Here is a 20,894-nt window from a genome sequence, read left to right on the forward strand (position 1 = left end):
TGAGGAAAGGAAGTCCATGATCTTGGTGTGGGGAGATAGGGGAAATAATATGCAGGTTCTTCTTGAAATATAGCCCAGAGTCTCAGCCTTTTGTTCCTTATTTCTCATATACAGCAATTCATTTATATTCCACTGGGCTTCTGCACATAAAATTCATCTCTGTGTGGGTGGAAGTAGCCCCAACTTACTTACTTCCGTGCTGTTCACAGAGTTATTTTCATTATTGGTACATGATGTGCTATCTCTGTAACTCACTGTACTTGGAGAAACAGTGTTGGACTCTGGAGGGTAAAATCTAGTTTAATTGCCTTAACTCTCTTGTTGCCATCAGGGCAAACATTGCTCTCCATCACCCTTCATCACATGCCTATATTGCTAAACTTGGGTCTACATCTTCAATAATAAAACTGGTGTGGATTTCAGTGACTTAGAATTGACATGGTGCTAGTGGTCTCCATTTCTATCACACAAATGCAAACTGCTAACCCAATTTTGTATGTTCCATGCCCCATGCTGAGAAACATACTCTGACACCATGCAAGACCTCAAACATAATTTCAACTATCTCCAGGTAAGGATTTGGTCTGGTTTCAGGAGACTGAGCTAGTGTTTACTGAGTGCCTTCTATGTGATAGACATTTCCACAGGTCTTATTTCATTAATTATGCCAACAACAGCTCTGGAAGTGAGTATGACCAATCTCATCTTGTGGAAGAAAAAACTGAGGCATAAAGGAGTTAAATAATTTGCCAACAGCCATGCTGGTAATTAAGCAGCAGAGCCCGGATTTAAATCCAGGACTGGGGATCCCTGGGTGGCGCAGCGGTCTGGCGCCTGCCTTTGGCCCAGGGCACGATCCTGGAGACCCAGGATCGAATCCCACATCGGGCTCCCGGTGCATGGAGCCTGCTTCTCCCTCTGCCTATGTCTCTGCCTCTCTCTCTCTGTGACTATCATAAATAAATAAATAAATAAATAAATAAATAAATAAATAAATAAATTTTAAAAAAATTAAAAATATGTAATAAATAAATAAATAAATAAATAAATAAATAAATAAATCCAGGACTGCCTCTTTCCAGTGTCCCCATTGGTCCCTTTCTCTCTGCTGTGTTGCCTCTCCTAAGGCGTGTGGGACCTTGGGACAAGTGTTGCCACCAAGCATCATTTGGAGTGCAGCAGAAAGCCAGGTAGACCCTGTTCAGGAAGCCATGAATGCTTTCCTTACTGCCCCCTGCATAATGCTGCGGTGCTTGCAGAAAGAAGCAAGCCTCTTTCCATCAACCCCTTTGGAGGAGGCTGACTACAGAGGGATCACTACACACTCTTTCTAGTATGTTGCTTAGGCATGGTAAGGCACTGTTGGCCTTAAATTACCACCCAATTTCCTGCTTACATAGATAAGAGAAAATACTGAGGATATCCTCAAAACCAAGATCTCACAGTAAAAAGCATGAGCATTTTCAGCCTCTGCAGGTTCTGGAGCCAACCTCTCCTGGTTCTAGTATGTCTCTGTCACTTGCTAGCAGACTGATCTTGGGCAAATAAATCACTTCCCTTTTCTGTATCTTGGTTTCTCCATCCATAAAAATGTTAATGACAATAGTATGTATTTCACAGGGTTGTGATGGGAATTTAATGAATATGCATAGCACTTACATGATACCTGACCTTGACCCTGACCCTTAGAAGGGGCCTTTAGCTATTGCCACCTTGTGGGCAAATTTTCCCTTTGTACTTGTAGCAGTGACCCTGGTAGAGATTTCCTTGCTTCTCCTAGACCCAGAGCATGGCTGACCAGGAGTCTTTATGAGTACTTAGATTCACAAGGGCTTGAGAAATGCAATTTTTGTTTTCTGTATCATGTGCTCTGGAAGCAGGCCTAGGTGCCTTCCTTTCTATGGATTTATTCCTCATTTTAGGCCTCTGTAATTTGGGAAACGCAAGGGAGCAGTGCTAGATGCCTTGTACTGGTAATGCTCTTTGAATGAGAATGGAACCTACTTCACATCCTCCCCACTGGCTTTTCCCTGACGTCTACCATGACAACATTCTATTCTATTTCAGCCCTTCTGTAGGCCGTGGGTGCATTCCATGTTCTACAATTGTTTTACAGGATCCAAAAGAATTATTGAAATGAAGGCTCTTGACCTGAAGGACCTTCCAGCCTGTATCCTTTCGTTAGTGCTTCAATTTCTTCTGCATCTGCAAGAATCTAACTTATCGATTTGTTGTTTTTCTGATGGTACTACCCTGGCATCTGTGTGTATATTCAGATGAGTTTGCTGAAGTTGGCAACGTTTATAATATCCTGATAGCTTGATATAGTCGTACTTAAGAAACATGCGTGAGTGTATTCTAAAACAATGATTTTTAATGTTTCTTTCCTCCTCCATTTCTACAAGTAAAAATGTTTGGAAAATGCGCGATGCAATATTTCTATAAATGATGTCCAACATTTAACAGATATTGGTTCACCTTTGTGGGTCTAGTATTGTTCTCAGCACTGGAGAAAATGTGAAGAGCAAGTAGGCACGTCCTCTGCTCTCAGGGAACATGCGTTTTAGGGGAGGAAATAGTCAACAAACAGGCAAAAAGGCAAGATAATTTGTGTACTAGGGAAGAAAAGGAGGAAGAGGGAGAGGAGGAGGAAGAGGGTGGGCAGAGACAATAGGGTGATATGATAGAGAGTATGTTATAGAAAAGGTAACAGAAAAAAGAAGAAGAAAGAAAGAAAGAAAGAAAGAAAGAAAGAAAGAAAGAAAGAAAGAAAGAAAGAAAGAAAAGAAAGAAAGAAAGAAAGAAAGAAAGAAAGAAAGAAAGAAAGAAAGAAAGAAAGAAAGAAGGAAGGAAGGAAGGAAGGAAGGAAGGAAGGAAGGAAGGAAGGAAGGAAAGAAAGAAAGAAAGAAAGAAAGAAAGAAAGAAAGAAAGAAAGAAAAGAAAGAAAAGGTAACAGCACCAGGGCTAATGGAGACTGAGTAAGTGGGAAAGTCCTTTCTGAAGCAGTGACATTTACATTGAGACCCAAAAGAGGAGAAAGCCAGCTAGAGAGAGTTAGGGGAAGAGTCTTCTGCCAGAAAGCACAGCAAGTGCAAAGGCCCAGAGGCAGCAAAGACAGGATATTCAAGCCAGAGAGAGCATGCCTTTGTGGCTGAAGCTAGGGGAGCGGCACAGCACGAGACTGGAGATGCCGACAGCAGCCGGATGAGGCAGGGTCTTGCCACCGCGGCAACAAGTTCACACGTGATGGCAAAAGCATGTTTAGCATGTTAGCAACTTGCATCGAGGCCTCCTGGCTCCACACAGACATCTTTCCTTCCTTTGACCTGGCGTGCTCTTCCTTCACATTTTTCAGCAGTACTACAGTAAAGAAGAAAATACATAGGGAGGAGCAAGTTTTAGAGAAACTCTGCCAAATCCAGATGGAAAGGGAAAAAAGGAAATCTTTAGTCTGAGCACTGATTTTTACAGCTGAGGTAGCTCTCATATGGTCTCTTGTGAAGACATAGATAGGTCAGTGAGGAGCAATTTAAGCTCCTTTGAGTAACAGTTTTAACTGCTTTAAAGTGAATTATAGGTGTCAATAATGGCAAAGTTTATCTGTTAGAGATGCATCCAAAATCTCAGACATAATTCACCAATTAATTCATATAAATAACATAACTTTTTCCAGTTCTAGACCTGCACTTAAAATGAGATAAGGCTGGGGCAGCTCATTTCTCTGTCACATGCAAAAAAAAGAAAAAGGAAAAAAAATCAGAGTCCAGTGTTCAGAAGCAAAATATAGAGTGAAAGGATTGAAGAGATCCTTTAGATAAACTAGATATGAAAAGATACCTTAGATCCTTGCCCTGTGTTAGTTTATACATTAAATGCTATTGCCCTGTTCAGAGAGTATCTATTTCTCCTAGGATGTGGTCCGAACTCTTAAATAGCTGATCAAACAGTCTTTAGAAAATTAATGGCATTTATTGTTAAGGTCTTCCATTTTATTGTTTGCTTTAATTTATCCAAAGACTCTGCTCTGTTCTTTGTATCATTCAAAATGAAAAGAATAAGACAATCTTCTATAGCAACACCACCCGAGAATTACTTTTCCCCACCACAGTGAATAGAAGGCAGGGAAACCTCTTGATTTAGGGATAAGAACTTTCTCTCCAGCAGATTTAATTAAATACCTAAATGTTAATAAAGCATTTGTCAGTGGATTATTTAATTACTTTGAAAGCCAGTACACTCCCCGATGTTCATTTTCCTGATGAGGAAGTTGAGAATCACATCGGTATAGGAAATAATCTGTAGGACAACGCATTTTACAATCTCTAGCCAGGAGGAAATCATCTCACCTTCTTCTCTTTCTTGTAAAACTCATGCTAATATTGTCCTTCCATGTATTTGAAGCCAGGAAATAAAGGTCTCCCTGAAGTTAGAGAATAAAATCACTTCTCTGACAGATCCTTTTAGAATGGGCTCCAAATTGCAAAATAAAAAAATACAGCATACATCTCTTCTCTGTATTTATATCTTCTGTATTTACATCAGAAGGGAATTTTAATTTAGGAAACACAGCAACTTGTATTTTAAGAACAAATTAGCCTCATTAGCTAGTACAAAATGCTGCTCCTCCAGCTATCATTTTGAGATTTTCTTAAAATTAGATTCATCTTTCCTTTGCCATCAGAAGCCAACCCTTGGATTAAACGACAGCCTCCAGCCACACATCGAGATGACACGGCAGATCAATTGTTGCTTTTGGTCACTGCCTTTGCAGATACCAGAAGCATCCAAAAGGACGGGAAAGATAAGCCATCTGCCACAAGCACTTATAAGGGGAAGTTTTTAAATGGGCACCTCTGGGCAGAACTTTGCAGAGGAATGGGCATCCGGGGAGGGTTCTCGGGTCCTGAAAGATGAGCAGTTCCACTGAATTCTTCAGTGTTGAGGGGTCAAGGCCAGGGTGAATAGAATGGCTTTGGAATGACAAGTATGATAACAATGTAAACTCATATTTTTCCAGACTGGCGCTCCTCTTACTCCCCTAAAGAGATAATCTCATAGTTTTTATTCACAGGAAATTTTCCTATTTTCCTTCTTGTCAATTTCGGTCCAGTCAAGCTAGGGTCTATACTTTTATACTAATTCCGCTTTAATAATTCTGGATTCGTAGGTTAAAGATCAGGAAAACAGCCTGAAACTAAATGCTTCAATCTTGAGACTCTTAAGCCAAATCACACAGTCCATTTTTCTAAAAATCAGTCCATCACCTGTTAATCACTTTTGTTGCTTTATGCTAATTTCCCCCTAGTTCTTCTATATCTGTGTGTTCCCAAGATACACAGACCTGAACAGGATATTCCAGGTGTGTTTCTGCCAAATGAACTAAATTACTCCACCTCTCCCTCATGATGTGATGTCTCTACACATACAGCCCCAAATCACATTAGCTTCCATGGCATATTGCAAACACATCTAATTTGTTGTCCACTCTCCCTTGGTCTCTCTGGCATCACTGCTTTCTGGATTTTTCCCTCTTGCTGCTTACTTTTATAGCTTGTTTTTTCCCCCTCCCAAGCATTGGGGTTACAACTGTCTATCTTAATTCTCATTCTGTTTGATTCTTTCCATATTTTTAACCTCAGAAAGCCCATGCAGCATTTTTCTTTATTCACTGGTGTGTTCCCAACTCTTCTTGATTTAATTTCATCTGTAAATCTAATTAACATGCTGTTTACTACATTTTTTCCAGGTTACAAATGGACACGCTCAGAAAAAAAATAGCACTAACAGGGATTCCCAGGGCTCTTCTCAGCACCTCTCCTACTGGGACAGCCTCAGAAAGTGCAATTAACTTTCTTCAGCTCAGGGGATGGCTGCTTCAGCCACTTTACACCATTTTGATGGACAGCTGGGTCTCTCCCCTAATCAGCCAATTTGGAGATGGAACAATTATAAAAGACAGCAATTACCGAATGCAGTCTGTCATTGCGAAGATGGAGGCTGAGAGGAGGAAGAGGAAAGAAGAAATGGCCCAAGTTTAGACTCAGATGATTAAAAAAAAAAAAAAAAAAAGATCTCAGCCCTACTGTACAGGAGGCTTCTGCAAAGCAAAGAGAGTCCTAGCTTCAAGTAGGTGAAAACACTGATTTTCCAGCAAGCCTCCAGTTCGGCACCTAGCCTCTCAGGAATCAAAGATTAAGGATTGTTTTTCATTCTTGTTGTTCTTAAAGATTCCAAGAGTTCTTTAGAATCCTGCTCTGATATTAAAACAGTTACTCTTAAGGTTATCCTGGTCCTTGCTGCTATTTTTTGGTTATAATCTAAATATACTTCACTTTGCTTTTTAAAGATTAATTTTTTTATTTTCATTTATTTATGATAGTCACAGAGAGAGAGAGAGAGAGGCAGAGACACAGGCAGAGGGAGAAGCAGGCTCCACGCACCGGGAGCCCGACGTGGGATTCGATCCCAGGTCTCCAGGATCGCGCCCTGGGCCAAAGGCAGGTGCTAAACCGCTGCGCCACCCAAGGATCCCCTCATTTTGCTTTTTAAAGTGAATATAATGACTGCCAAGATCTTCTTGACAATGACCACAAACCATAGAGCTTTATCCCTTCATTGCTTCCCCTTCGGGCTCAGAAATTTCAAGTTCTTGATCTTTCCCTCAATTCGCTTAAGCAACTGTCTCAAAAGCACCATATGTTTTTCTCCATATCCAGTGAAAAGACCAAAAGTTGGGGTCCTAATCAGGGAGAAAACATTATTTCTCAATTTTAATGGTCATAGGGGTACCTCGGTGGCTCAGTATGTTAAGCCACTGACTCTTGATTCCCACTCAGGTCATGATCTCAGGGTCGATCAAGCCCCACGTGGGGCTCCATGCTCAGTGCAGAGTCTGCTTGGTATTCTCTCCCTCCATCCCTCCAGGGGCTCATATATGCATGGACACACATGCCTCCTCTCTCAATCTCTCTCTCTAATAAATAAATAAATGAATAAAATCTTAAAAGAAATTTTAATGGCCATAGTCTTATTAGAAGATTAGAAAAATATCCTAAGAAAAGCAATATGTACCTCTATTTAAACATGTATTTAATTAGGAAGATTTCTAATTCAATTTTTTTTTAAGTATGGAAGCCAGAGAATAAGAAAGGCAATTCTTCTAAAAAAAAATGGGTCAACAGCAGAAGTCACATTGAAGACTAGTGGAGCTTCATAAGGAAATTCCTCCCAACACAGTTTGGGCATTTATCAGGAAGGAGAAAGTACATAAACTAAAGGGGTGGTTGCCAGGGCAAACTTTTTCATATTTGAGGAAGTAAAAATCTTAGATCGAGAAACCAAGGATCTTACAGGTATTCTATAAAAGCCTGTACCTTATTCCTCTCCAACTTTATTGTGTTTTCATAAAAGAAAGAGAAAAGAAGAACATATAAAAGTCCAGCTCCCCTGCGAGCATTAAAAGGAGGAAAAGGTTTTTAGTTGAGAGATGCACGAGGGATGAGAATCATGGCAGTCAAACGTCCTCCGCCAGGTAAACAGGAAACAGACTGTACAAAGCTTTTGACCAAAGATCACTGGAACCTAGAAGCAGGCGGAGCGCGTTCAAACTGGAAGCTTCTTCAGCACTTCGGACAGGCCTAGGCTTCAGAATAATCAAAGCTCTGCGGGCAGCAGTAAGTGAAATTCTTTCTTTCTAGACAGAATGCAGTAAGTTCAAACTGGATTTAACAGTGATCCTGATGAAAGTCTTTGTCCTTTATTGCTGGTGTGGCCTTGCTTACGACATGTGACCTCCCCCAGCTCAGCTCTCTCATCTGTTCAAATGCTCTCTCCCACCGGGCAGTAGCCACCATCAAATGAACTTAAACTTCACGCAGAAATAAGACATTTTTCATAATTAAGGTTTTAGAAAAACTTGAAATGTTCCACTGTTGCCTGTTGCTGAGAGTGTTTATAGTTACTATGAATCACCACTGGAAAAACACTGAATTTTATATTCATTAATCCTAGACCAGTGACATTAGCACTTCCATTTTCAAGTAAATCAGGAAACAGAATTAAAAATACTAAAACATTGGAGATGTCTGTTAAATATGTAATTGCATATACCTCTAATTGTATTTATCTTTAACAATCTATTAAAACAATCAAATTTAGTATGTGGTTTATCGTAGGCTTTCAACCTGAATGTTTATAGTTTGGAATCAGGTGTCTCTACATATTTTGCTATATTTCTATTTATTCTTTATCAATGATCTACAATAAAAAAACAAATCATACCACATTGAAATTATCGATTATTTGACTATCACAATGATGAATTTCCAAATAATGAATAATAGAATAGTTATATTCATTTAGCCATCAGCATTCCTGAAACCACTGGGCCAATCGCTTGTAGACTGATTACATATCAATGAACAGTGGACCCAATTTGGTCACAAATATGGCTGAAATTAACCAGACTACAAATATTTAGCAGCAGCTGTAGAACTGCTAACTGATCAGTGAGCCTGCAACTGGCCCATGCATTTGGACATAAAAAGCAGGTTATAATCTAGATTTAGACTCCCACAATATATATGTATGTTATGGAAAAAATTCCAGGGGTGTGTGTGCACATGTGTTGATGGAAACTTGATGTTGCCCTTTGGCAGTTCCCTAATAAAATTAATATCAAAGATTTTTTGTTAACAATTGAAAGACTCCCTGATGATTATACAAAGACACTGAGACATCCATATGTGAAAAGAAGCTTGAGAATTGATTAATATAGTCTTAGGGATCAAGAGTATATGCACCTGAACTCACCGACCAGTCTTAGCATCACTGAGAGTGGACAACCAGATACTGTATGCTTGATGGTGCAATAGGGAGTAATGACACAGCAGCAATGATGAAATATTCCTGCCTAAGCTGGACCATGAATCTAATCAAGCCCACAGCTCCAAATACTGACATAGGGAAAATACAGAGATAGGGTTAGATCAAAAGTCTTTACAGGGAAGCAACTAATCAAATTCAGAGTGAGGGCATACTAAGGACAAATAACCTGGTTTATCCAACTATCAATGAAATGAAAAGAGAGGGATTAAAATAAGCATAAGAGACATAATCAGGGACGCCCGGGTGGCCCAGTGGTTCAGCGCCGCCTTCAGCCCAGGGCATGATCCTGGAGACCCAGGATCGAGTCCCACGTCGGGCTCCCTGCATGGAGCCTGCTTCTCCCTCTGCCTGTGTCTCTGTCTCTCTCTCTCTCTTTGTATGTGTCTCTCATGAATAAATAAATAAAATCTTTAAAAAAAAGGGAGAGACACATAATCAGGAGTCTATTTGGGACCTACTTCAAGCAAGCTAATGGTATAAACACACCTCTGAGATAAGTAGGAGACTCTGAAGATGGACTAAGTGGGATGAGGTCAAAGAAATATTGTTATTTTTGGCCACTGTATTTCAAAAAGTTGTGCCTGTGTCTTAGGGATGAACAGCAAAGTATTTCAGGGTGAAATAACATCCTGAATTTTCCTGAAAATACTCCAGGAAAGGGAAGGGGGAAGTGTGAATGGATGACAAGGAGAAAGAAGCAACAAAATTGGCAGAATAGTAATAATTGGTAAGTCTAGGTGATGGACACCCGAGAGCTCGTTATCCTAGTCTATCTGCTTATTTTGTAAGTTTTTAATATTCTTGTACTGAAACATATTTAAAACATGAGTAAATGTATCTACACTTCAATTAGTTGTTTATTCACATGACACAATGATAGTTATCAGCATAATCATTTTGGAGAATCAATCATGGCTTAAATCTGGCTGGTTCTACATACAGGTCGCCAATAATAGCCCACTAACGTCCATATAGGACTACTCTGTTTCCATAAGGAAAAAAAAAACCCACCCCACCTAATTCTTACCTGCCTCTCCTTCCCTCCTTTCCTGTCTCCGACAGAGTAACAAGAATAGGTCATTTTACAGCATGTTTTTGCATCTCATCAATCAGAGCACAGTCTTCTGCAGGTCTGGGGCAGGAAAGCTCTGCCTTCACACAAACAAGCTTGGTGCCCCACCCAGTGCGCTAGTGGATGCTCATGACCCCAAAGAGGAGCTGGGGCTGATGTGTATTTAGGGACCATCGGGACCATGCAGGGAAGGTGGAAGGAGATCACGTCTGAATATAATGGTTCCTCAGTGCTTGAAATTAATATGTAAATTTCCCCTGGATTTTTGTTCACATTTATAAGTGGCTTTGTTTTAAATAATATGCTTAATTTTTGTTTACCACCTCCCTACCCTAAGTCTAGGCAAAAACTGTATTCCAGGTTGCCACGTGCAGAGAAGAGAAGCTGCCCCAGGGACGGTGGAGAGGCATAATGTGGAGCAACTGTTTGAAGGGAGGAATGAAAGCACATCCTGATGTCTTGGAGCTAAGAGAAGGAAAAGGATATTTACATAAGATGAGATGCCAATAAATTGGAAAGTTCAATGTGCTTAGAAATAGATAGTGGCTGGGACAATGATAAAGGAATCACATTGCTACAGCAGATTGCATCTTTCATGTTTAATTTTCGTTTAATTCCTGAGGAAGGCAGAGGCTCAGAGGAATGACTCACCCTCATCCTCTTCCTTCAGAAACACTCCTGCCGACCCAACGGACGCCAAATCCTGGAAATACCCCTATCTGTTACGCTCCTGAATTGATCGTTTTTCATACGGCATTTATTGATTAGAAGCAATATTCATCTGAGGTTCAGCCATGAAGCAGTGTTTCAAACCAAGCGAGGAGGTACAAGGTGGACATTTCCAGCCTGTTTGGCTAGGGATTCATCTGTCATCATCTTTGTGCCCGGAGAGAACAGTAAGCCCTCTTGCCTCCTCCTCTCTTAGTTTCTCTATGTCACAAAAGTACAGTTAGAAAATTAAGGTATTTTATCTGTTTGAAGCAGAAACATTTTTTGTCATCTCAGTCAAGAAATGAACTAATGTTAAGTGATAGAATTCAAGTTCTGAATAATAAGAATAGTTTAGTTGGGTTCAACATGAGGTTATAACAAAGCAGAAGTAATGGAAAAATTGAAATCAAATATGCCTAAATAACTTTACACTGCTGTGGGTTTCTTGTTTAAATTAACTATAGGTAACAACATGCAAGGGTCATCCGGAAACAAAGACAGTATGTTTTTAATGACCAAGAACCTGACGTCCAGTTTGAAATAATTAACTATTACTGTAGTAGTTTCCCAAAAGTCTCAGGACACATATAAAACATTCACAGTGTTGCACTGATAATAACTAGAAGGTGGTTTATTATGCCGGTTTTAGTTTAATATAAGCTGGAAAACCTAAAGAAATTTTGGGTTTACTTGAGGATAAGGAGTATATAACATCCAACTAATCTTTCGCATCTATGATTTCCCTTGGGGAAGGAAGCTGGCTAACATGTATGTGTCGAGTTTGAGGCTTTAAGGAGGGCTGAGACCTAATTCATTTCGTTTCTTTCTAATGGAAGATTTGTCCTCAATAGAGAAGGTAATTAGTGATTTTTAAAAATTTGGAATATAGGTATTTCTTAGACCCTAGGTTCATTTACTCATCAGGAATTGATGGAGCACTCACTATCTTCAAGAGAATGTGCACATAAATTTAAAAGCCCATTACCTAATCTTTTCTTATGTTTTTATTATTTTATAGTTAGGTAATACTATTTGGCTTTCCCATAATATGAATAGGCTGTCATGACAAAAATATAAGAAGAAAACGGTGATATTTCTAGCCACTAACAAACAAGTGGCTTTGTTCTTTCAACTTTTCATCTGGTATTAAATGTCATTGCCCAAAAGATTATACTATATTGTATTTTTAATTCAAGCCCAAATTATAGCATTTTAAATGAAATTAGAGCCAAGTCCCATTGGTATTTGAAAGTGGCAATTCATGATTTCTCCATATTATGTATTCCAGCATTTTTTTTTCCTGTTTTCCCAACCTGTTCTGTAGACCGGTTTCCAATTCTGTACCATGTCTTCAAGCGTGATTCTACAGGAAATTTCACATAATTGGGGAATAGTCCCTGTATTTCAGAAACACATCGCAGCTAATTTGATAACAAATTTCACTTTAAATGCAAAGTGTACTTTTATTTCCAAAAATCTGACCTTTATTTCCCACAAAACTCCTATGAAGAAATTCCATTCATGAATTTTATCTATGTCTGAACAAAAATATCTAATTGCTTCTCCTATGAAATCTGTATTTATCAATTATGGCTTTCTCAGGGAAATTCTAATTTGCAAAAATGCTCTATATTCCAAGCTTTAACAGTTGGAGGTAGATGTCCTTAAGGATGGAGGGGAAAAAAGTTCTTTTTTAAATGGCACATTTACTAATTATAAAATGCTCTTATCGCTTTGCAGCCAAAGCCAAAATGAACATGTGCCTTGTACGAAGAAATCCCAGGATTGTCACAACTTGTGCCAGCTGTTGAGGTTATGACACCTGTGCCAGCATCGCCAGCTCTGCCCACTGTCATCTGTTCCAACTGTTCCATCTGCACTGTTTGTACCAATTCTCCCATTTCTGCATCTGTACCTTCTGCAGAAACGTTTCCAACAATGCCAGCTGTGTCATTGGTGCCAAATATGCCAGATGTTCTATTTGTCCACCCTGGGCCAAATCAATGCAGTTCTGTGCTCATTAGTCTTAGCTGGTAGATTCTATTTTACAATTTTTTGAGATGTATTTAGATTGAATCCAGGCAAAAATCCCCTTCACAACAATTTCACATCTCTCTATCTATCTTTTCACCACCCAACTTTACCTAACAGAATAAAGTTGGTCAATGCTGTCTTGATCGTATGAAACCCATTCCCAAGAACCCATTCAACATTAATTGTGGTAGGGCATCTCCTACAACATGAAACGATAGAGAGGAAAATACTGCAGAAGCCCCTGAACACAACAATAAATTGGCAAAGTAATTAAAAAAAGAATAACTTTGTTCTGATAACCAAATTGAAAATGCTCAAAAATCAATATGTCGAGCTGATTAGAGTAATCTGTGGCATAATATTCTATTAAGCTGCCTGTTTATTGGTCTTTTAATTGACAGAGTTACACATGTGGATTGATGTGTGTGTCATACACTCCCATTCTCTGCGTTCTGCCCTGCAGAGTATTAGCCAAGGGTGCACCCGGGTGGTAAGGCCAGGCCTTTGGCCCTGGCCCTTTCCCAGTAGAGCTAAGCAAGGTCAGAAGCGTGCCCTCCGGCCAGAAGCTAACTCTCTTTCCTCTCTCAAATGTCAATTTTACCAGTGCCAACACAAACCGTTCTTTGGGTAAGAATGAGCTTTCATCTTTAAAGTTGAAAAAAAAAGTATTTTCATAGTCTCAACCTCAATATTCAACATCACTGCAATGCAAAAAAAAAATATATATATATATATATAGTACTTTTTTCTTTTCTCTTTTCTCTTTTCTCATTTAGGAAAGACTTTTTTTAAGGAGCACCAACATTGAATCTCTGAACATTAAACCAGTTTCCTTCCTCCAAAATGGTTTTCAGAGGCAGAGGATGAGCCAGAGTTTGTCATTTGAAAACTGATGCTCTACCAGGAATGTGACGTCCAGAGGATAGCATCTACCTCCTGTTTTTTCAGCTTGGATTATTTAACCCGACCTTTCCAATGATGAGAGTTGCATCTATTCACTATGCTTCAAAGCATTGATAATGACGTTCCTGACAACAGATAAAATGGCTTGCAGTCACGTCCAAAGATTTGTACTCAGTCTATACAAGTGACAAGCTACAGTGAGGAAATGCCTCAACAACTTTATGAGGCTTCAAAATCCACACAGAAAACACTAAGCTGTAACACAATGCATCACCAGGTTACCATAAAACAAATGAATTTGTCTAGGTCTTAGGCTAAAAATCCTGGTGACATCATTTTTTCCCAGATAAAGGTGGACATGCTGACGATCCAGCCCCACGTGGGCCACAGTCTCAGGATATGCCAGTACTCATATACAGAAAGAATACCCTCCATTCAGTCACACTTTTGCCTTAAAAGGTCAGTGATTATTTTGTCACTGTCCTGAGTCCTTTGCTCCACTACACAAATTTGAGCTGTCTCTGATCTTTTCACTTCATACCTTTTCATAATCTTCTCTGAACATGGGAGGGCACTGAACAAATATCGATTAACTAAAGTGGTGGCTCTCTATCAAAATATGCTCAGTTCCTAGCTTGAGGGATCTGGTCTGAGTTTGATGACCTTACTTCTAGAAATGCAACAGACTTTTTCAATTCTAATCCCCTATGTTCCAAGATGCCAAGAGCAAACATCCTTAATTAGGATTAAAATAGTTTGATGACTCTTTGGGAATGCACCCTGTACCTTCTCAGAACATTTTAATTAATATAACTTCTGCTCCCTGCTGACAAAGACATTTCTGATGGTGTTTTGGCCCAACATATTTACCGCCTTCATTGATGTGAGTCATTTGAATACTTGGAGGAATCCATAAACTCCGTGGTCTCATGTGAAATACAGAATTGAATGTTACAAGTGCCAGGTAGGCATACACAGCGGAGAATACTTTTCATCACCTATCAGGCCTTTTTTTACAGAAGTTTTTAATACAGTGACCACGAAAACACTCAGATCTATAGGTAAGGGATAGGAAACCACACACTTCAAGGTTCCAATGACATGGTGGATCAAAAGATCCAAATGATTTTGAAGTTTGCTCTCATGACTCTTAGCTTCTCCTTTAGATAGTTGCTTCTCTGGAATGAGTAAGTCACCATGGAAAGCAATACTGTTCCTTGATCCCTTAGCCACTTGAAGTAAACAGAGTACCTCAGTCCTCTTAAGTTTCTTGAGTATTTTCTACTACTTCCTCAATCTCATGGTCCACACTTTCAGTTTGGAAGGATAACAAATCCTAAGGTAGTTGCCTCATTATTAGGTGTATCAGTATACTCTGATTCTTTAAATCACAACTACGCCAGCAGTTATGTGATCAATATTTAGGAAAATGCTACACAAGATGGCAATAATACCCCAAGGAGCTATGGCTCCACCAGTACTATTGCTGTCATTTTCACCATTCACTTACTTATTTTCAGGGAAATGCCATTGCTTGACTCATTAATGTTCCAAGCCTTATGTTTGTCTCCTAAAAAGTCCCCAAACCCAGGGTCAATATATGTAGAGGAGCTGTTTATACTTACAAGTGAAGTCTGTCAAAATGCAGAAGAGTTTGAGGAAGTAGGAAAAGAGGTTAATGGAAAACAAAGTAGGGCAAGAGTAGAAAATAATAAATCACTGCACCAAATCAATATGAGAAACGGACAGAAGTGGACTGCCTTGGTTAGAATCAAGGAGAACAGAGATCATTAGCAGACTCACAGCTCCAATCAGAAAGCAGGTCCTCAGGCAGCCTCAGTGGCCCAGCGGTTTAGCGCCACCTTCGGCCCAGGGTGTGATCCTGGAGACCCAGGATCAAGTCCCACGTCAGGCTCCCTGCACGGAGCCTGCTTCTCCTTCTGCCTGTGTCTCTGCCTCTCTCTCTCCCTCTCTCTCTCTCTCTTTCTCTCGAATAATCTTAAAAAAAAAAAAAGACAGCAGGTCCTCAGAGTTTAAGTGACATATCCAAGCTCACACAGCTTATTAATGGCAAACTCAAGTGTAGAACCAACCTATCCTCAGGTTCCTCTTCTGTAAAATAAAGATGATAAGAGTATAGAACAGGTAGAGTTGTGCAGGTTGAGTGTATCAATGAGAACCAAGCACTGAGAACAGTGTCTGACAGGTGGTAAACACTGTGAGTTGGCTCTCACCATCATCATCATTAGGATACTCGATTTTTACTTTCCTTGGACCATATGAACTGTATCTGGCAAATCTCAGCATCAATTTAAAGTCACACTCTTATCCTCAGCTATAAATCATCTTATTGCCATGTCTATAGTTTGACCATCAGATTTGTACCATGAAAAAGGAAGTTGGAATAGGTCTAAAATTAAGCAACAGTCCAGCTGTTTTCAGTATCATACCTGGCACACAGTGAAGACAATCAAGACAGAGAATGCTGAGGTGCCCATGTTAATGGAAGGAAGTGAAGGCATGATTAATCTAGACCAATAAAGGTCACAACAACGTACTATTTGGCTTCAGAAAGAAAGCACACTCTCAGCTGTTAGCACACTCACACGTCCTCATGCAGGTACTTTCCTGTTACCTTTCTGGGGCTAACCACAGGCATACGGGTCCTTGCTAAGTAACAGAAAGAATAAGACTACAGAGGTTCCAGAAGAAAAACTCCATTCCAAATAGAATCAGTCAACCATGTTGGGAAATTAGGAGGGGAAGACAGGAAGAAAATTATAGTAGCTACATAATAAAACGAATGTCTCCTATTTGTAAAGCACTTTAGACTTCCAGTTCTTACTATTAGCCTCTGATTTCTGATTCTAGGCTTCAGTATTGGATGGCACATTAGAATCACCAGGGTGGGAGATCTCTAGACAACTGAATCAGAATCTCTCAGGAATAAGGACCAGGAGCATATGCTTTTAAGAGACTCACCAGGCTATCGGGATGCACTGGGATTTTGTAAGCCCAATCAGTGCTCTTTCCTCATTAGAGCAGGTTCTTAACAGAGAATTTAAATTAATTATGTAGAACTTCAGGACACTAAGCTTTAAACACCAAATGCTACTTTGTGAAAAAGGTTTGGATCAAACTGGGTTAACTTGTCCTTTTTTGGCTTCTGTCTTCAGAGTCATTTCTTGTCTCATCTCAGTACATTCAAGTTGGACTGAATCACAAAAGCCAGAGATAGAACATTAGCTCCTGAGCTTCCTCCATATGCTCCTGTAGGAGTTTGCCTTGCAGTTAACCTCATTACAACTCAAGATCCATCATAACAAGTGTTGAGATGAGTGATGATCAGATGGAAGCATGTCAGAGAGACAGGACACTGCACTGGTGTTTAGTACAACTGCAGACACACGAAGATACCTATATCCCTTCATTGAAAGCAAAGTCTGAATCCACAGCGGTTGGACATATACTAGATGATTTTTTTCAAGCAAACATTTCAAATTGTGTGTAAAGCAGTTCATAGCACTTTTATGCATGGAAGTTGAGTCCCACCTATGACAATGGCACACTTGTGTGGCCCAGATGGCTCACAGGTGCACCAAGATGGTGACCCCTTCATCCAGGGGGCAGCCAGAACTTCTGGGCTAGTCGCCTTCAGACATTGGCCATACACATATTACTACTTTCTGTATGTGCCACGACATGAATAATGTTGTGGAACCGAACAGCACAAGCCAAGCACTGGTGTGGCACTCTCTAGACATCTAGACTCATGGACCAGTAACATTAAGAAGAAAAAAAATAGAAGAACCAATGTGGAGTTGCAAAGTTGTTATTTTAGATGTTAATACAAAGCAACTATTACCTGCAACTACCATTTTGTAAAAGAAAGGGGATGGTGGAACCGTTTATTTCTAAAATGCTTTTATTTTAAAGTAGCTCACATCATGCAAGAGCATACTGGCCAAACACATGGGGTCAATAAAACATTTTATCAAGAGTATTGAATCTTTTCTTCCCACTTTTTATTTTATAATTTTTCAATCCTATTGAAAAGCTGAAATAACATCACAATGAATATTCATCCCCTAAATTCTAGACATTTGTGCACATTTGCTTTATTGCTAGCTTTTCTTTCTATAGAGCCATTTGAAGATTATGATGTCATGTCACTTCACCCCTAAGGACTTTGTCCTGCATCTCTAAGAAAACAAATTCTCCCAAACAACCACAGTACTGTTGTCGCATGAAAATCAACATGAATTCAATGTCACCTAATTCATATTTAAATTTTGTCAGTTGTTTTCAAAAATCTCCTTTATAGATTTTTTCCCATTTGAGATTTAATCCAGTACCATACACTGTATTTGGTTGTTATATCTCTTCAGTAGCTTTTGATCTAAAATAGTACCCCCATGTGTTTTTTAAAAATCATTTGTTTCTCATGACATTGACTCTTTTGAACAATCCAGGCAAGCTGTCTTGTAGAATGTTCTACATTCTGGATTTGTCCATTGACTCATGCTTTGATTCAGGTAGAAAGGGCATTTTCAAACTCCTGAATATATAGCAAAAACATAATCGAGACTAAGTGAGTACACTGAACTTAATGGAGAGATTCTCTCCCTAGTTTTTATTTTACTTCCTATGGAGTGTCAATAACTTAGTCACAAAATGGTCCTTTTGCACAGGCAAGCATTAGGTATCCACCATTCAGTAGAATAAAAATGATTTCAGGGCACCTGGATAGCTCATTTGGTTAAGGGTCTCTTAATTTCTGCTCAGGTCCTGATTTCAGGGTCTTGGGATCCAGCCTCGCATCAGGCTACACACTCAGCAGGGAGTCTGCTTGTCCCTCTTCCTCTGCTCCCCCATCCCTTGCTCTCTCTCTCTCTCTCTCTCTCTCTTTCTCTCTCTCTCTCAAATAAATACATTGACAAACGGTACCCCTGAAAAAGATGCCAGGTCTTCAGAAGACTGACCTAACTTCTGCCAGGGTTCACTCACAGGTTCTAGGGCAGTTACTCATTTCGATAAATTTGTTAGGCTGAAAGGGCCTTATCTTACCCTGGATATTGTCTCAGATCAAAGTAAAATGTGGTAGGGCTCAAGATCCACTCACAGTTGATAAAAAGAAATAGAATTTGGTCCCTGCTGACTTGCTGAGAGCCCCATGCTTACCGCTGTTGGAAGTTGGAAGACCGGAGCCAGGCTTGTAGATAAAGCAGGGTAGAGAGGCTCACGATGCTACATCAACCACCTGCCTGCTTTGTGAACTTGCTCGGTGCCAGCAATGTCCTAATTACCACATGCCCTATTTATTGCAGAGCTTTTCAGTGGTAGACAATAAAACAGAAACACACTCGAGCGTGAGCACAAAGTTCTATCGTGGTACCCTGACTTCCACCAAGGGACTTCCTTAGTTATGCTGATTTGGATTATGGCACGTGACCACAGAGTCCAGGCCAGGGACAGACTCCAGGCAGGACCACTGCTTCCTCTCTGGAGTAATGGTTCTCCAGATCCACCCAGCAATCTTTGTGTGGTGCCAAGTGTTCTCCATCCATGGGGAGGAAGAGAGCCTTTGGCAGGGATGGGGAGGGGGGCTACCTTCATCCCATCACATGCTTTCCCTCCACCCTAACCAGGCGCGTTAACAGTGAGGGAAGAAAGAAGGGCTGCCTCCCTATAATGGCTTGTTGGTCCGCCAGCTGCGCACCCCCCCACCCCAGTGATGGGGATGCACTACAGAGCACAACACAGGGCAGTGCACGCCCAAGTGTCACAGGGCAGATGCCAATTTATTTTAAGTGGACACTCACCTGCTTCTGAAAAAGTCTTGCCCAAGGCTTACAAAAACAGACACTTCTCACCTAGGTTACTCCACTTCCAGCCAACTGCCCTGGCATCTGCTCTGGGCCATTTCTGAACTCACTGCTTGTCTTCAGCCTCCTCGGGGGCTGCTGCTCCAACTCAGTTCAGCCAGGGATGGCAGAGACTGCACTGTGTGTCCATGGACTCCCCGAGGCCCAGCACAGTGTCTTTCCGTTGATTTGGTCACTGAGTTCTCATCCCCGCTCTATCTCAACGGAGGCTGAGCAGTGTGGACGCAGAGAGAAGTAAGGAGGGGCTTCAGTTTGACTGATAATCATCAGTCTGGGGATATAGTGAATGTGTGTGTATATTTACACACACACACACACACACACACACAGTGACACAGAAGGTTGTAGGAGTCTCACTAGAGGGAGTGACTCAAGCTGCCTGTAGTCAGTGGTCAGGCCATGAGGGTGGAAGCCACAGAGGGAGGTGGTTCTGCTGGAGGCAGAACAAAGGGCATGTGTTTTTTTCAGGAAGCAGAGGTAGATATGGTAGGTAGGCTTGAGATGGTGATCAGTGAGATAGGGCAGGATCAGAGGAAAGAATCAACTGTAGGAGGTTTCTAGCTCAAGCACGCAATCCAAATGGCATCATTCATGCAGCAAAATTCTGAAAGCCTAGGTTTGGGGTGGGGCAGATGAGCCATTTATTCATTTATCTTTCAAAAATACTTTTCTTGGGATCCCTGGGTGGCGCAGCGGTTTGGCGCCTGCCTTTGGCCTAGGGCGTGATCCTGGAGACCCAGGATCGATTCCCACGTCGGGCTCCCGGTGCATGGAGCCTGCTTCTCTCTGCCTGTGTCTCTGCCTCTCTTTCTCTCCTGTGACTATCATAAATAAATAAAAATTAAAAACAATATATAAAAAAAAAATAAAACAAAAATACTTTTCTTTAGCACCTACTGTGTGCAGGGACCTGTTACTAGTCTTGAACGTATTGATTTTGAGGTGTCATTAAACCACCCAGAGGAGATGATGCTTTAACTGGTTTTAAACATGAATCAAGCTTGAAGAGTGCTGAGAACAGAGATCTCTGCTGGGAAATCATCCGTGTTCCTCTCTGGGCAAATTCTGATTCTTCAAAGCCTATTTCCCTTTGACTGTATCCTTTCAGTGAACACGCTGGCTCCTTAGCTGGGTTACACTATATTCATTTAGCATACTTAGGAATTGTCAATCTGCCCCATTCCCCATGCTACGAGAAATCCTGCATCTTTCTATTATGGTTGATGGAATTACATTCTGAATTCTAGAGTTTTCCTACTATCCCAGCCTGAGTCTCGAAGCCAGTTGTTCCTCACAGGTGAATAACAAACTGAAAACCGAGTCTGGGTACAAGATTGAGACCTAAAAAAATGTACAACGCTTAGGAATCTTTCAAACAAAAAGATCAGATTGTACAAAGGAGT

The 20,894-nt window shown here is 40.5% G+C and overlaps 1 long non-coding RNA gene across 3 annotated transcripts; it reads left to right on the plus strand.

Moving 5' to 3' along the window:
* Window positions 1-2,115: 2,115 nt before the first annotated feature.
* LOC140635539 (uncharacterized) lies at window positions 2,116-17,599 on the plus strand. Of its 3 annotated transcripts, XR_012032855.1 has the most exons (6): window positions 2,116-2,347; window positions 5,747-7,673; window positions 10,319-10,854; window positions 12,410-12,550; window positions 13,480-16,226; window positions 16,783-17,599. It is a non-coding gene; the product is annotated as an uncharacterized lncRNA (long non-coding RNA). The 3 variants fall into 3 exon arrangements; XR_012032854.1 differs by lacking the exons at window positions 13,480-16,226; window positions 16,783-17,599 and having other exon boundaries at window positions 5,747-9,613; window positions 12,410-12,988; XR_012032853.1 differs by lacking the exons at window positions 13,480-16,226; window positions 16,783-17,599 and having other exon boundaries at window positions 12,410-12,988.
* Window positions 17,600-20,894: the final 3,295 nt, after the last annotated feature.

Source organism: Canis lupus, chromosome 6, assembly GCF_048164855.1.
Source record: "Canis lupus baileyi chromosome 6, mCanLup2.hap1, whole genome shotgun sequence".
In the NCBI taxonomy this organism is placed as follows: Eukaryota; Metazoa; Chordata; class Mammalia; order Carnivora; family Canidae; genus Canis; species Canis lupus.